At 53.5% G+C, this 16,281-nt stretch overlaps 1 protein-coding gene across 2 annotated transcripts in view; it reads right to left on the reverse strand.

Annotated features, from left to right (window-relative positions):
- The window catches only part of LOC141271972 (uncharacterized), a 243,559-nt gene extending 234,936 nt beyond the window's left edge, over positions 1-8,623 (reverse strand). Inside the window, exon 1 of one of the 2 annotated variants that reach the window (XM_073682227.1) lies at positions 8,553-8,615. The gene's annotated coding sequence lies outside the window, so the exon portion shown is untranslated. Of the gene's footprint in view, positions 1-8,552 lie in introns of both variants that reach the window. The other variant, XM_073682228.1, reaches the window with a different exon arrangement.
- Positions 8,624-16,281: the final 7,658 nt, after the last annotated feature.

A 16,281-nucleotide genomic window follows, 5' to 3' on the forward strand; every position in this document is an offset into this window, starting at 1 on the left:
TAGAAACTGAAATCAAACAGTTTTCAACTCAAAACTTTATTCTAGGTGATGTTACATTTGCACATAGGACCCCTTGTTCGAAAGGAGCTTCTCAACTCTCTCGTCCATTGAATTTGTCAGGTTTTGGATGGTTTCTGCTTCAATTGTTTTGCATGAGGACAGAATACCCTCCCAGAGCTGTTGCTTAGATGTGAACTGCCTCCCGCCATCATAGACACTCCTTATGATGATGCTCCAGAGGTTCTGAATGGGGTTGAGGTCAGGGGAGCATGGGGGTCACACCATAAGTTTGTCCCCTTTTATGCCCATATCAGCCAGAGATGCAGATGTGTTATGTGCAGCATGAGACGGTGCATTATCACTTGAACCATGGCAGGAAGTGCTGTTTGAGAAACTCCACATACATTATGGAGTTCATCTTTACCCCTTCAGGGATCCTAAAGGGGCCGACAATCTCTCTCCCCATGATTCTAGCCCAAAACATTACTCCACCTCCTCCATGTTGGCGCCGTAGCCGTGTTTGCGTGGGGTGTCCATCAACCAGCCATCCTCCACTCCATCCATCTGGACCATCGAGCGTTGCACGGCACTCATCGGTGAACAAAACAGTTTTGAAGTCAGTCTTCATGTATTGTTTGGCCCACTGGAGCCGTTTCTACTTGTGTGCAGGGGATAGAGGAGGTCGACAGGATGGCTTACGCACAGCTGCAAACCTCTGAAGGACCCTGCATCTTGTTGTTCGGGGGACGTTGGAGGCACCAGCAGCTTCAAAAATTTGTCCACTGCTATGACAAGGCTTTTTTGCCGCTGCTCTTTTAACCTGACGTAATTGCCTGTAGGAAAGAGTCCTCAATTTTCCCTTATCAGCACGCACACGTGTGTACTGTGAATCAGCTACATACTTCTTGATTGTGCGATGATCAGGATGAAGTGTCTTGGCAATGTTGATTGTAGTCATGCCTTGACCTAAACACTCCACAATTTGTTGCTTCTCAGCAGCCGACACATCCCATTTCTTTCCCATTTTGGCAGAAAATGTAGGCTGCTTAAATAATGTGGGACAGCCTTCTTAAGTAGTCTTGCCTTTCATTGGACACACCTGACAAACTAATTAGCACAGGTGTCTGCAATTGCTTACAGTGATATAAAGAGCCCTGACACACATCACCATCAATGAGTTTAACTGACAAACAAACAAATTCTTCCCTTATCACTCCTAAACACTTTTTGCATAATAATTTGGAACACAGTGTACATGTGCTTTTCCACAAAATACCAGTGGCTCACGTAGTGAATCTTACAGTTCTAACTTGCCAACCGTGGTCTGAATGGAGTTGTTCAATAAAGGGCCCAAAATTAAGATAACATAGACGGGAGAGGTCTCTATGAATAGGAATTCCTAAGTATTTGATACCCTGTGAGGGCCAGGCAAAGGGAAAGTTGGACTGGATGGAATCCTATATGGATTTGGGGAGGGAGACATCGAGGGCCTCAGACTTCGCTGCATTGATTTTAAAATTTGACCATGTAACAAAGTGATCTATTTCAGCCACAACAGCAGGGATGGATATATGTGATTGAGTGATATATACTAGGACATCATCAGCAAATGCAGAGCACTTGTACTCGGTGCCTCCCACCTCAATCCACCTAATACTGGGGTTATGGCGAAGTGATGAGAGCAGGTGCTCCGTCACTAGGATGTATAAGAGAGGGGACAGAAGACATCCCTGCCTTGTCCCATTGGTGATTATGAAAGGTGATGAAAATGTTCCATTTATCTTCAGCCTAGGTGACGTATTGCGATACAGGGCCGTGATTTTGCCTATAAAAGGGTCCCCTAGACCCCTACCCCAAGCTTTTTAAGGGAATAATATATGGCGTGCCAGGAGACTCTATTGAGTGCTTTCTCAGCATCCAACGAGAGTATCTAATTACAAATTTTTAACTGCATCTAGCCCAGGAAATACTTTGTGCCTAGTAGCAGTGTCTGCTAGTCAGCGGATTATCCCGGCTGTTAAGCAAGCTACACCACCTGTAGTTTGGACACTTAATTTTTTCAAAGGAAATGGTTCGGGCCCCCGGGACACTCAGTGAAGAGCATCGGGGAGGCACCCCAAGGCATAGGGGCTGGGACTGGCGGTAGGACGCCTTGCGGTGGACCGCCGAGCTCGATCCTTATAAAAGCTTTTTAACTGCAGCAGCTTTAGTGGATGCTACTGGAGCTGGAATTACGCGGCGGCTGGCATGCGACTTGCCCGCCAATAGATCCTTGTACAAGGATTTAAAGTGTATTCATTCAAATTAGAGAGACAATTTAAATTAAAAAGCTTAGACCTGCCTCCACCGCAGGGGGGCTCGCTCGACCCACCAGCGGACAGGCACCAGTATTGGGAGAGGGGGGCTGGCCGTCAGGGTTCACCGCGGCTCTGGCACAAACCCGGCGACACGGAGGTGGCACGGGCAGGAGCGGACTGAACGTGTCGGCTTCTCACTTTTTTGGTTTTAGAAGGGCATGACATGCCTATATCTGTGTCTCCCCCTCCTTTTACTCCTCCATCTCTTTTCTTTTCGCATGACTATATGTACTTGTCACTTTTCCATGTGTTAGTTGTGTCTTCAGAGCAGTTTGTCAGCTTTTGGACTCCTTTGAAGGTGTTTTCTATGTGTTTCTATGTGTTTTTGTTTGCCTGCCATTGGTTTTAACGGTGTTCGACGAACAGTTCGGTGAACATACGGGTGTTCGACGAACCGAACCGAACTCGAACACTACGGGGGTGGCTCAACACTACTCTTTACCGCATTGTGTGACCACAGCTGCATTTCAGGCCATAATAGAGACAGTAACAGAGTAGCAAGCGACGTCAGGAGCGAAGTGACCCAATCTTATCCAATACAGACAGATCCTGATATAGAGACACAGACAGGAACACGTTCTGTCCCCTGGAATGTGACCGCAGCACTGAGGGGGTTAATAGCAAAGGGGAATATCCACATACCTCCACCTGCAGAGCCGCACACTAGATATATGGCTGTGACTGAATCCTAGTGGGTGACTTTTTCTATTAGGATTTGGCTTTCTTATGTAGAGTCGGCTGTATCATAATTTGCAGAGAGTCCTGGTGATTCCTCCAAGACTGAGTCCTGTCCCCTCTATCACACAGTCCCTGCTCCCTCATTACCGGTCCACAGTGCAGAGTCCCGGTGTTTCCCCCAGGACTGAGTCCTATCCTCTCTATCACACAGTCCCTGCTCCCTCATCACCGGTCACCAGTGCAGAGTCCCGGTGCTTCCCCCAGGACTACGTCCTGTCCCCTCTATCACACAGTCCCTACTCCCTCATTACCGGTCCACAGTGCAGAGTCCCGGTGTTTCCCCCAGGACTGAGTCCTATCCTCTCTATCACACAGTCCCTGCTCCCTCATCACCGGTCACCAGTGCAGAGTCCCGGTGCTTCCCCCAGGACTACGTCCTGTCCCCTCTATCACACAGTCCCTACTCCCTCATTACCGGTCCCCAGTGCAGAGTCCCGGTGCTTCCCCCAGGACTGAGTCCTGTCCCCTCTATCACACAGTCCCTGCTCCCCCATTACCAGTCCCCAGTGCAGAGTCCCGGTGCTTCCCCCAGGACTGAGTCCTGTCCCCTCTATCACAAAGTCCCTGCTCCCTCATTACCGGCCCCCAGTGCAGAGTCCCGGTGCTTCCCCCAGGACTGAGTCCTGTCCCCTCTATCACACAGTCCCTGCTCCCTCGTTACCGGTCCCCAGTGCAGAGTCCCGGTGCTTCCCCCAGGACTGAGTCCTGTCCCCCCTATCACACAGTCCCTGCTCTCTCATTACCGGTCCCCAGTGCAGTGTCCCGGTGCTTCCCCCAGGACTGAGTCCTGTCCCCTCTATCACACAGTTCCTGCTCCCTCATTACCGGTCCCCAGTGCAGAGTCCCGGTGCTTCCCCCAAGACTGAGTCCTGTCCCCTCTATCACACAGTCCCTGCTCCCTCATTACCGGTCCCCAGTGCAGAGTCTCGGTGCTTCCCCCAGGACTGAGTCCTGTCCCCTCTATCACACAGTCCCTGCTCCCTCATTACCGGTCACCAGTGCAGAGTCCCGATGCTTCCCCCAGGACTGAGTCCTGTCCCCTCTATCACACAGTCCCTGCTCCCTCATTACCGGTCCCCAGTGCAGAGTCCCGATGCTTCCCCCAAGACTGAGTCCGTCCCCTCTATCACACAGTCCCTGCTACCTCAGCACCGGTCCCCAGTGCAGAGTCCCGATGCTTCCTCCAGGACTGAGTCCTGGCCCCTCTATCACACAGTCCCTGCTCCCTCATTACCGGTCCCCAGTGCAGAGTCCCGTTGCTTCCCACAGAACTGAGTCCTGTCCTCTCTATCACACAGTCCCTGCTCCCTCATTACCGATCCCCAGTGCAGAGTCCCGGTGCTTCCCCCAGGACTGAGTCCTGTCCCCTCTATCACACAGTCCCTGCTCCCTCATTACCGGTCCCCAGTGCAGAGTCCCGGTGCTTCCCCCAGGACTGAGTCCTGTCCCCTCTATCACACAGTCCCTGCTCCCTCATTACCGGTCCCCAGTGCAGAGTCCCGGTGCATCCCCCAGGACTGAGTCCTGTCCCCTCTATCACACAGTCCCTCCTCCCTCATTACCGGTCCCCAGTGCAGAGTCTCGGTGCTTCCCCCAGGACTGAGTCCTGTCCCCTCTATCACACAGTCCCTGCTCCCTCATTACCGGTCCCCAGTGCAGAGTCCCGGTGCTTCCCCAAGGACTGAGTCCTGTCCCCTCTATCACACAGTCCCTGCTCCCTCATTACCGGTCCCCAGTGCAGAGTCCCGATGTTTCCCCCAGTACTGAGTCCTGTCCCCTCTATCACACAGTCCCTGCTCCCTCATTACCGGTCCCCAGTGCAGAGTCTCCGTGCTTCCCCCAGGACTGAGTCCTGTCCCCTCTATCACACAGTCCCTGCTCACTCATTACCGGTCCCCAGTGCAGAGTCCCGGTGCTTCCCCCAAGACTGAGTCCTGTCCCCTCTATCACACAGTCCCTGCTCCCTCATTACCAGTCCCCAGTGCAGAGTCCCAGTGCTTCCCCCAGGACTGAGTCCTGTCCCCTCTATCACACAGTCCCTGCTCCCTCATTACCGGTCCCCAGTGCAAAGTTCCGATGCTTCCCCCAGGACTGAGTCCTGTCCCCTCTATCACACAGTCCCTGCTCCCTCATTACCGGTCCCCGTTGCAGAGTCCCGGTGCTTCCCCCAGGACTCAGTCCTGTCCTCTCTATCACACAGTCCCCGCTCCCTCATTACCAGTCCCCAGTGCAGAGCCCAGGTGCTTCCCCCAGGACTGAGTCCTGTCCCCTCTATCACACAGTCCCTGCTCCCTCATTACCGGTCCCCAGTGCAGAGTCCCGGTGCTTCCCCCAGGACTGAGTCCTGTCCCCTCTATCACACAGTCCCTGCTCCCTCATTACCGGTCCCCAGTGCAGAGTCCCGATGCTTCCCCCAGGACTGAGTCCTGTCCCCTCTATCACACAGTCCCTGCTCCCTCATTACCGGTCCCCAGTGCAGAGTCCCGGTGCTTCCCCCAGGACTGAGTCCTGTCCCCTCTATCACACAGTCCCTGCTCCCTCATTACCGGTCCCCAGTGCAGAGTCCCGATGTTTCCCCCAGTACTGAGTCCTGTCCCCTCTATCACACAGTCCCTGCTCCCTCATTACCGGTCCCCAGTGCAGAGTCTCCGTGCTTCCCCCAGGACTGAGTCCTGTCCCCTCTATCACACAGTCCCTGCTCCCTCATTACAGGTCCCCAGTGCAGAGTCCCGGTGCTTCCCCCAGGACTGAGTCCTGTCCCCTCTATCACACAGTCCCTGCTCCCTCATTACCAGTCCCCAGTGCAGAGTCCCGGTGCTTCCCCCAGGACTGAGTCCTGTCCCCTCTATCACACAGTCCCTGCTCCCTCATTACCGGTCCCCAGTGCAAAGTCCCGATGCTTCCCCCAGGACTGAGTCCTGTCCCCTCTATCACACAGTCCCTGCTCCCTCATTACCGGTCCCCAGTGCAGAGTCCCGGTGCTTCCCCCAGGACTCAGTCCTGTCCTCTCTATCACACAGTCCCCGCTCCCTCATTACCGGTCCCCAGTGCAGAGCCCAGGTGCTTCCCCCAGGACTGAGTCCTGTCCCCTCTATCACACAGTCCCTGCTCCCTCATTACCGGTCCCCAGTGCAGAGTCCCGGTGCTTCCCCCAGGACTGAGTCCTGTCCCCTCTATCACACAGTCCCTGCTCCCTCATTACCGGTCCCCAGTGCAGAGTCCCGATGCTTCCCCCAGGACTGAGTCCTGTCCCCTCTATCACACAGTCCCTGCTCCCTCATTACCGGTCCCCAGTGCAGAGTCCCGGTGCTTCCCCCAAGACTGAGTCCTGTCCCCTCTATCACACAGTCCCTGCTCCCTCATTACCGGTCCCCAGTGCAGAGTCTCGGTGCTTCCCCCAGGACTGAGTCCTGTCCCCTCTATCACACAGTCCCTGCTCCCTCATTACCAGTCACCAGTGCAGATTCCCGGTGCTTCCCCCAGGACTTTGTCCTGTCCCCTCTATCACACAGTCCCTGCTCCCTCATTACCGGTCACCAGTGCAGAGTCCCGGTGCTTCCCCCAGGACTGAGTCCTGTCCCCTCTATCACACAGTCCCTGCTCCCTCATTACCGGTCCCCAGTGCAGAGTCCCGATGCTTCCCCCAGGACTGAGTCCTGTCCCCTCTATCACACAGTCCCTGCTCCCTCATTACCGGTCTCCAGTGCAGAGTGCCGGTGCTTCCCCCAGGACTGAGTCCTGTCCCCTCTATCACACAGTCCCTGCTCCCTCAGTACCGGTCCCCAGTGCAGAGTCCCGATGCTTCCTCCAGGACTTAGTCCTGGCCCCTCTATCACACAGTCCCTGCTCCCTCATTACCGGTCCCCAGTGCAGAGTCCCAGTGCTTCCCACAGGACTGAGTCCTGTCCCCTCTATCACACAGCCCCTGCTCCCTCATTACCGATCCCCAGTGCAGAGTCCCGGTGCTTCCCCCAGGACTGAGTCCTGTCCCCTCTATCACACAGTCCCTGCTCCCTCATTACCGATCCCCAGTGCAGAGTCCCGGTGCTTCCCCCAGGACTCAGTCCTGTCCCCTCTATCACACAGTCCCTGCTCCCTCATTACCGGACCCCAGTGCAGAGTCCCGATGCTTCCCCCAGGACTGAGTCCTGTCCCCTCTATCACACAGTCCCTGCTCTCTCATTACCGGTCCCCAGTGCAGAGTCCCGGTGCTTCCCCCAGGACTGAGCCCTGTCCCCTCTATCACACAGTCCCTGCTCCCTCATTACCGGTCCCCAGTGCAGAGTCCCGATGCTTCCCCCAGGACTGAGTCCTGTCCCCTCTATCACACAGTCCCTGCTCCCTCATTACCGGTCCCCAGTGTAGAGTCCCGGTGCTTCCCCCAGGACTGAGTCCTGTCCCCTCTATCACACAGTCTCTGCTCCCTCATTACCGGTCCCCAGTGCAGAGTCCCGGTGCTTCCCCCAGGACTGAGTCCTGTCCCCTCTATCACACAGTCCCTGCTCCCTCATTACCGGTCCCCAGTGTAGAGTCCCGGTGCTTCCCCCAGGACTGAGTCCTGTCCCCTCTATCACACAGTCCCTGCTCCCTCATTACTGGTCCCCAGTGTAGAGTCCCGGTGCTTCCCCCAGGACTGAGTCCTGTCCCCTCTATCACACAGTCCCTGCTCCCTCATTACCGGTCACCAGTGTAGAGTCCCGGTGCTTCCTCCAGGACTGAGTCCTGTCCCCTCTATCACACAGTCCCTGCTCCCTCATTACCGGTCCCCAGTGTAGAGTCCCGGTGCTTCCCCCAGGACTGAGTCCTGTTCCCCTCTATCACACAGTCCCTGCTCCCTCATTACCGGTCCCCAGTGTAGAGTCCCGGTGCTTCCCCCAGGACTGAGTCCTGTCCCTTCTATCACACAGTCCCTGCTCCCTCATTACCGGTCCCCAGTGTAGAGTCCCGGTGCTTCCCCCAGGACTGAGTCCTGTCCCCTCTATCACACAGTCCCTGCTCCCTCATTACCGGTCACCAGTGCAGAGTCCCGGTGCTTCCCCCAGGACTGAGTCCTGTCCCCTCTATCACACAGTCCCTGCTCCCTCATTACCGGTCCCCAGTGTAGAGTCCCGGTGCTTCCTCCAGGACTGAGTCCTGTCCCCTCTATCACACAGTCCCTGCTCCCTCATTACCGGTCCCCAGTGCAGAGTCCCGATGCTTCCCCCAGGACTGAGTCCTGTCCCCTCTATCACACAGTCCCTGCTCCCTCATTAACGGTCCCCAGTGTAGAGTACCGGTGCTTCCCCCAGGACTGAGTCCTGTCCCCTCTATCACACAGTCCCTGCTCCCTCATTACCGGTCCCCAGTGTAGAGTCCCGGTGCTTCCCCCAGGACTGAGTCCTGTCCCCTCTATCACACAGTCCCTGCTCCCTCATTACCGGTCCCCAGTGTAGACTTCTCCTCAGCTTCAGCTCTTACCTGTGGCCGCTTCCTACACAGAAAACCGTTCACTTCCTACAAGCCCCATCCTGCTCCTCCCCCATGTGACTGATCACATGACTGTGACATCATCACAGGTCCTGGAAGCAGAACTGTAATGGTTCCCAGAATAGAAAGAGGGATAAACTCTGCTCAGCTCCGGGAAATGTCTCTTCCCCCCCTACCGCCCCCAGCCACAGACATTTACCAGGAGGAGATGTCGGAGGGGGCATGAGGGCAGTGAGGGGCATTCAGCAGACGCCTGAGACTGCAGGGCAGAGACCAAAATCCGGGACTGTCCTCTGTATCCGGGGCTGTCGGCTGTATCCTGGGCTGTCCGTTGTATCCGGGACTATCCACTGTATCCGGGACTGTCCGATGCATCCGGGACTGTCCGCCGTATCCGGGGACTCTCCGCCGTATCCGGGACTGTCCACAGTATCCGGGGCTGTACTCAGTATTCGGGACTGTCCGCCGTATCCGGGACTGTCCGCCGTATCCGGGGCCGTCCGCCGTATCCGGGGCCATCCGCCGTAACCGGGGCCGTTCACCGTATCCGGGGCCGTCCGCCGTATCCGGTGCCGACCGCCGTATCCGGGGCCGTCCGCTGTATCCGGGACTGTCCGCCATATCTGGGACGGTCCGCCGTATCCGGGGCTGTCCGCTGTATCCGGGGCTGTCGGCTTTATCTGGGGCTGTCCGCTGTATCCGGGACTGTTGGGACCTCTGGATTATTTGTGACCATTCACAATCGGAGCAGATAGAACTTTCTCATTATTAAATAATCTTCTCTATACGACATCTGGCTTTATGTGTCTGTAAGGCCGTGTTCACATCTTGCATATATACTGTGTTTCTTTATTTCTGCAGGTCTCCGCACCCAACTACACAATAACAATCTCCTCTGGTTATTACATTCTCTTTACTTACAATTTTTGTGTGTAAGGCTTGTTTTGAGTTGGCAAAAAGATGTGGAAGATTCTCAAAATGTATGGAGGAAGGTGATGTGGTCAGATGAGTCCAAAATTGAACTTTTTGGCCACAAAGGTAAAAGCTATGTCTGGTGCCAAACCAACACAGCTCATCACCCCAAGAACACCATCCACAGTGAAACATGGTGGCAGCATCATGCTATAGGGATGTTTTTCTGAAGCAGTGAGAGGGAAAATGGTCCGAGTCGAGGGGAAGATGGATGGTACGAAATACAGGGATATATACAGGAATATATTGAGCAAAACCTGTTTGTCAGTGATTTGAGACAGGGACAGAGGTTCACCTTTCAACAAGACAATGACCGACAGCATACTGCTAGAGCAACACTTGAGTGGTTTAAGGAGAAACATGTAAATGTTTTAGAGTGGCCTTGTCAAGCCCATACCCTAATCCAATTAAGAATCTGTGATCAGACTTGGAAATTGCTGTTCACTGGAGGAAACCATCTAACTTGAAGGAGCTGGAGCAGTTTTGCCTTGAAAAATGGGCAAAAATGCTATTGGCAAGATGTGGAAAACTCATAGAGCCTTATCCAAAGAGACTTGAAGCTGTAATTGAGACTTGCGGCTGTAATTGCCGCAAAAGGAGGCTCTACAAAGTACTGACTTTAGGGAGGTGAATAGTTATGCACACTGTAGTTTATTCTGGGTATCTATGCAATTTACTTACCTCTTGAAGGCACAACTATACACTTATATACTGCCCCATGGTTTGACACCATTAGCACTATTATTCTACTACACTGTTGAATTTGCGTGTAATCCTCAGATATAGGATATGATGACCATTCATCTTCATATGATAATTTTGTACAAACCATAAACGTATATTGAGATAGCTTGCATTCATCATATTGTTTTTATATATTTTTTTTTTATCACCTATGTAGTCTGGTACATGCGGTACACTTGGATTAGTGCCTACTGTTTTTCTGGTTGTTTCCCCTCTCTATGTACACCAAATTCTTGATTAAATAAAGATTATTTTTCACCATCATTTTTGGCCTTTTGGTCTCTAGTGTTATACAGTGGTGACGAAAAGATTTGCATTTTTTTAAATCTGGTTGTTGTGATGCCATTTTCCTGGTGATGAATTGAAAGTTCATGAAGTTGTCATCATGCTAGACTATAATTTTAACCAAAATGCTTTTGAATATTGGTATGGTCATTTATTAAAGAAAATTGACTGCCAAAAGTTTTGCATATACTATTTATTGATTACAACATAGAGAGTAATTCATGGTTTACAATGCCATAACTTAGAATTTTGTAGCATAACCTCTTGCTTTAATTACTGCAACTCATTGCCCTAACTCATCCCAAAGGTGCTCTATAGGGCTTAAATCAGGGGATTGGCATGGCCATTGCAACAAGCGAACATTTTTCTTTGCTAACCAATTTTTGACTAAATTGGATGTGTGCTTAGGATCATTGTCTTGCTGGAATTTCCATCCAGTGCCTACTTTGGTTTTAGTATGTGGCAGTATTACATTCTCCAGTACAGCCTTGTACATGGTAGCATTCATATTTCCATAAATTCTATGCAGAGGGTCAATGGCAGATGCAGAAAAGCAGCCCAAACCATGACATAGCTACCACCATGTTTCATTGTAGGTGTTTTCTACCTTACATCATTACGTTTTCCAATTGGGCGTTATACATAATGCTTGCCATTACTACCAAATAGATTGAACTTGCACTCATCCGACCACAACACTTTAGACCAATCTGTTTCTTTCCTTTAGATGTGTTCTTTGGCAAACTCAAGTTGGACCTTCTGTTTCTTTGCAGACATGAAAGTCTTCTTGACTGGAACTCGTGCATTCGACCCTAATGCTCTTAGCCGTCGCACCACAGTTTGGTGACTCACTTTGACCCCATATTCTATGTTGATTTAGTGTGAAATCTGTACAGCCCTTTTTATGAACGTCAGATACTGACTTTTTCTTAAGAATGTGATCAACATTGGAGGAAGTTTTCTGTGGCTGTCCACTTCTAGATTTGTGTAACGGGTCTGGGAGGCGGAACCTCTGAGCAACTATACAAGGGGGCGGTCCTTGTAAGGAAGCGGGTGGCTCCCGGGGAAGACGGGCAGATAGTCACGGCAAGTGACAGGGACAGTCTCTGGGTAGAAGGGCAGGTAGTCACGGCAAGTGACAGGGACAGTCTCTGGGTAGAAGGGCAGGTAGTCATGGCAAGTGACAGGGACAGTCTCTGAGTAGAAGGACGGGTACTCACGGCAAGTGACAGGGACAGTCTCTGGGTAGAAGGACAGCAGGCAGGTGGCTGGTGAGCGCTCCCAGGTGAGCGGGCGAGAGTCTTTGGACAGGCAGGTGGTGACGGCAGAGCCTCCAGGTAGGCTAGCAGGCAGGTAGCAGGTGAGCGCTCCCAGGTGAGCGGGCAAGAGTCTCTGGACGGGCAGGTGGTCACGGCAAGTGACGGCAGAGCCTCCAGGTAGGCTAGCAGACAGGTAGCAGGTGAGCGCTCCCAGGTGAGCAGGCAAGAGTCTCTGGACAGGCAGGTGGTCACGACAAGTGACAGCAGAGCCTCCAGTTAGGCTAGCAGACAGGTAGCAGGTGAGCGCTCCCAGGTGAGCAGGCAAGAGTCTCTGGACAGGCAGGTGGTCACGGCAAGTGACGGCAGAGCCTCCAGGTAGGCTAGCAGGCAGGTAGCAGGTGAGCGCTCCCAGGTGAGCGGGCAAGAGTCTCTGGATGGGCAGGTGGTCACGGCAAGTGACAGCGGAGCCTCCAGGTAGGCTAGCAGGCAGGTAGCAGATGAGCGCTCCCAGGTGAGCGGGCAGGCTGGTCCATAGACAGACTGACAGGTGTCGGAAGGCAGACCGTCGGACCGCAGGCTTGCAAGCAGGTAAACGGATATCAGGCAGGTATCAAGCAGGAATCTGGCAGGTGACTGGCAGGTAACTGGTAACGGGACCTGAGGGCTGAAGCAGAGTGAAGGCTTTGCAACAACATTGCTCGGGCACCTCCATTTTGGAGGAGGTGCCTTATATATGGTGAGGTCCTCTGGCCATTGGCCGGGGACTCCTTAGGACGGCGCGCGCGGCCCCTTTAAGAGAGGGGGAGCGCACGTGCGCGCGCCCTAAGCACAGTGGCCGGGAAGCAGCGCGTGCTGCCAGCAGAGCGGGAGGAGGACGCCGGGCACAGAGTGGAGAGGTGAGGGGAACAGCGTACCTGCCTAGCAGGAGGCACGGACGCCGACGCTACAGTACCTCCCCCCCTTTAGGCCCCCCCTTTTTTAGGCCAGACAGAAATTTATCAAGGATGAGAGGGGCATGGATGTTCTCCCGGGGCTCCCACGTTCTCTCCTCAGGACCAAACCCCTTCCAATCTACCAGAAAAAAGGTTTTTCCTCTTACCCTTTTGGTGGCCAGAATGTTCTCTACCTCAAACTCGTTTTCAGCGGAAACCGGAGCAGGAGGCGTACCTGTAGACTTGGAAAAAGAGTTAAGTACCACGGGTTTGAGGAGAGTTACATGGAAGGAGTTAGGGATCCGCAAGTTGGCCGGGAGTTTCAATTTATAGGCCACTGGGTTGATTTGTTTGATAACTTCTAGTGGGCCGATGAACCGAGGCCCTAACTTGTAGGAAGGAATCTTGAGCCGGACATACTTGGACGAGAGCCAGACTTTATCTCTAGGACGGAATTGTGGAGGATCCAGGCGTTTTTTGTCAGTGTGTTTTTTCATCCGCTCGGACGACTGAAGGAGTGCGGATCGGGTACTCTCCCAAATGGAGGAAAATTTGCTAACGAGAGATTCCGCAGCCGGATTGTCCACCGGGGTGGAGACGGGAAATGGGATCCGAGGATGCTGACCGAAGACTACAAAAAACGGGGATCTGGAGGAAGATTCGCTCTCGTGATTATTGTAAGAGAATTCGGCCCATGGCAGGAGATCCACCCAGTCTGAATGGTGGGCATTAACGAAGTGCCGGAGGTAACTGGTCAGGATCTGATTGATCCGCTCCACTTGACCATTGGACTGTGGGTGGTATGCGGAGGAGAAGTCCAGGGTGACGTCTAGCAGCTTACATGTGGCTCTCCAGAAGCGTGAGGTGAACTGAACCCCACGATCCGACACGATGTGGAGGGGCAGGCCATGGAGACGGAAGATGCGGCGGATAAAGTCTTTAGCCAGCTCGGGTGCAGACGGGAGGCCTGGCAGGGGAATGAAATGAGCCATTTTGGAAAAGCGGTCAGCGACCACCCAAATGACCGTACAACCAGCAGAGACAGGGAGATCTGTTATGAAGTCCATAGCTATTTGCTGCCAGGGGGCAGCAGGTACTGGAAGAGGAAGGAGGCGACCGGCTGGCAAGTGTCTCGGAACCTTGTTGCGGGTGCAGGACACACAGGCCGAAACAAAGTCTATTACGTCCTTGTGCAGGGTAGGCCACCAGTAGTGCCGGGTGATAAGCTGGAGGGTCTTTTTCTGACCGGCATGGCCAGCAAGCTTAGACGAGTGACCCCAGTGTAGGATCTTCTCCCGATCAGGTACCGTTACGAACGTCTTACCGTGAGGGAGACGATTTCGACTCACGGGGGCCACCTGCATTACTCTGGCGGGATTGATGATGTGTTTAGGTTCCTCCTCAAGATCAGACACCAGGAAGGATCGGGACAAGGCGTCAGCTTTGATGTTTTTGTCAGCCGGGCGAAAATGAAGAACAAAATCAAAGCGAGCAAAAAACAAGGACCACCGGGCTTGGCGCGGGTTAAGTCTCTGGGCACTCTGGAGGTAACCCAAGTTCTTGTGGTCCGTGTAAATTATTACCGGGTGAAGAGCCCCCTCGAGCAGGTAACGCCACTCCTCCAATGCCAGCTTAATGGCCAATAATTCTCGGTCTCCTATAGATTAGTTGCGCTCGGAAGAGGAGAAGAGTTTGGAGAAGAAGCCGCAAGTTACCATTCTCCCGGAAGACGATTTTTGGGTAAGTACCGCTCCGGCTCCAGAGGAGGAGGCGTCAACTTCCAGGAAGAATTGCTTGTTGCCGTCCGGGCGATGCAGCACCGGGGCGGAAGAGAAAGCCTGTTTTAAGGAAAGAAAGGCTTCCTCAGCTTCGGGCGGCCATTCTCTGGGATTAGTGCCCTTACGGGTGAGCGCAGAGATTGGGGCAGTCCGGGAAGAGAAGTGCGGTATGAAGAGGCGGTAGTAGTTGGCGAAGCCCAGGAACCGCTGAATAGCCTTCAACCCCTCTGGTCGAGGCCACTTCTCGATGGCAGACAGTTTCTCAGGATCCATTCGTAGGCCGGTCTGAGAAATTATGTAGCCCAAAAACGGAAGCGAGGTCTGCTCAAAGAGGCACTTCTCATATTTAGCGTAGAGGTGGTTCTGCCTGAGCCTGAGCAGAACCTGACTAACATCCCTCCGGTGTGTGGGGAGATCCGGAGAGAAGACCAAGATGTCGTCCAGGTACACCACTACGCAGCAGTAGAGAAGGTCCCGGAAGATGTCATTGACCAACTCTTGAAAGACGGCGGGAGCGCTACAGAGACCGAAGGGCATTACCAGGTATTCATAGTGGCCGTCCCGGGTGTTGAATGCCGTCTTCCATTCATCCCCCTGACTGATACGGACCAGGTTATACGCCCCACGGAGGTCCAGCTTGGTGAAGATTCTAGCCCCCCTCAGACGGTCAAATAATTCCGGAATGAGCGGAAGGGGGTATTTATTCTTCACCGTGATCTGGTTAAGGCCTCTATAGTCTATACAGGGACGGAGTGAGCCATCCTTCTTTTTGACGAAGAAGAAGCCTGCTCCCGCCGGGGAAGTAGATCTCCAGATGAATCCCCGGGCCAGATTCTCCTCAATATATTCTGACATGGATCGGGTCTCAGCAGCGGACAAAGGGTAAATGCGCCCACGGGGAGGAGTAGCGCCGGGCATCAGGTCGATTGGGCAGTCGTATGGTCTATGAGGGGGTAATGTCTCTGCCTCCTTTTTATTAAAGACGTCCGCATACGACCAATAAGGAGCCGGAAGACCAGGTAGATTGGCCTGAGTAGGAGAAGGACGGACAGGATGGACGGGAACTAAACAAGTCTTATGGCAGTCCTGTCCCCAGCGAAGGACTTCTCCGGTCTGCCAATCAAGCACGGGTGCATGTTTCTGAAGCCAAGGTAGGCCTAGCAATAGGGCGTGAGAGAGTCCAGGCAGAACATGAAAGAAGATGCTCTCAGAGTGCAGCATTCCCACCTGCAGGGTTATGGATTCGGTGATGAGTTGGATGGGATGTGGTAAGAGGCCCCCAGCGACAGATAAGGGTACAACCAGAGGTTTGGTGGGAATGCGGTATTTCTCTACCAGAGACTGAGAAATGAGATTTCCGGCAGCTCCAGAGTCAAGTTGGGCTAGTTCAAAATAACGGTTCTCCCCGCAGATGATAGAGACCGACAGCAACAGAGATGGAGAGGGTTTACTTTTGTCTAGGACGACCTCTCTGAGCGATCCTAGACACAGGCGTTTCCCGACCTCTCCGGGCAGGAACGGATCCGGAGCTCCTTACTGCCACAGTAGAAGCAGCTCCCCTCGGCTCGGCGTAACTCTTGACGGGTTTTGACCATCTTGGTCTGGTCGACCTGCATAGGCTCGGGTGAGTGCGCCTGGGGAGTAGCAGGAGAAGGGACAGGTTTCTGAAAGGTAGGGGCTAGACGTGGAAACCTCCTCTCACGGGTGACCTCTTTGGCGCGTTCCTGGAACCGGATGTCAATCCGGGTGG

Source organism: Phyllobates terribilis, unplaced genomic scaffold (assembly GCF_046119375.1).
Source record: "Phyllobates terribilis strain yellow unplaced genomic scaffold, ASM4611937v1 Scaffold_5__5_contigs__length_657084704, whole genome shotgun sequence".
NCBI lineage: Eukaryota > Metazoa > Chordata > Amphibia > Anura > Dendrobatidae > Phyllobates > Phyllobates terribilis.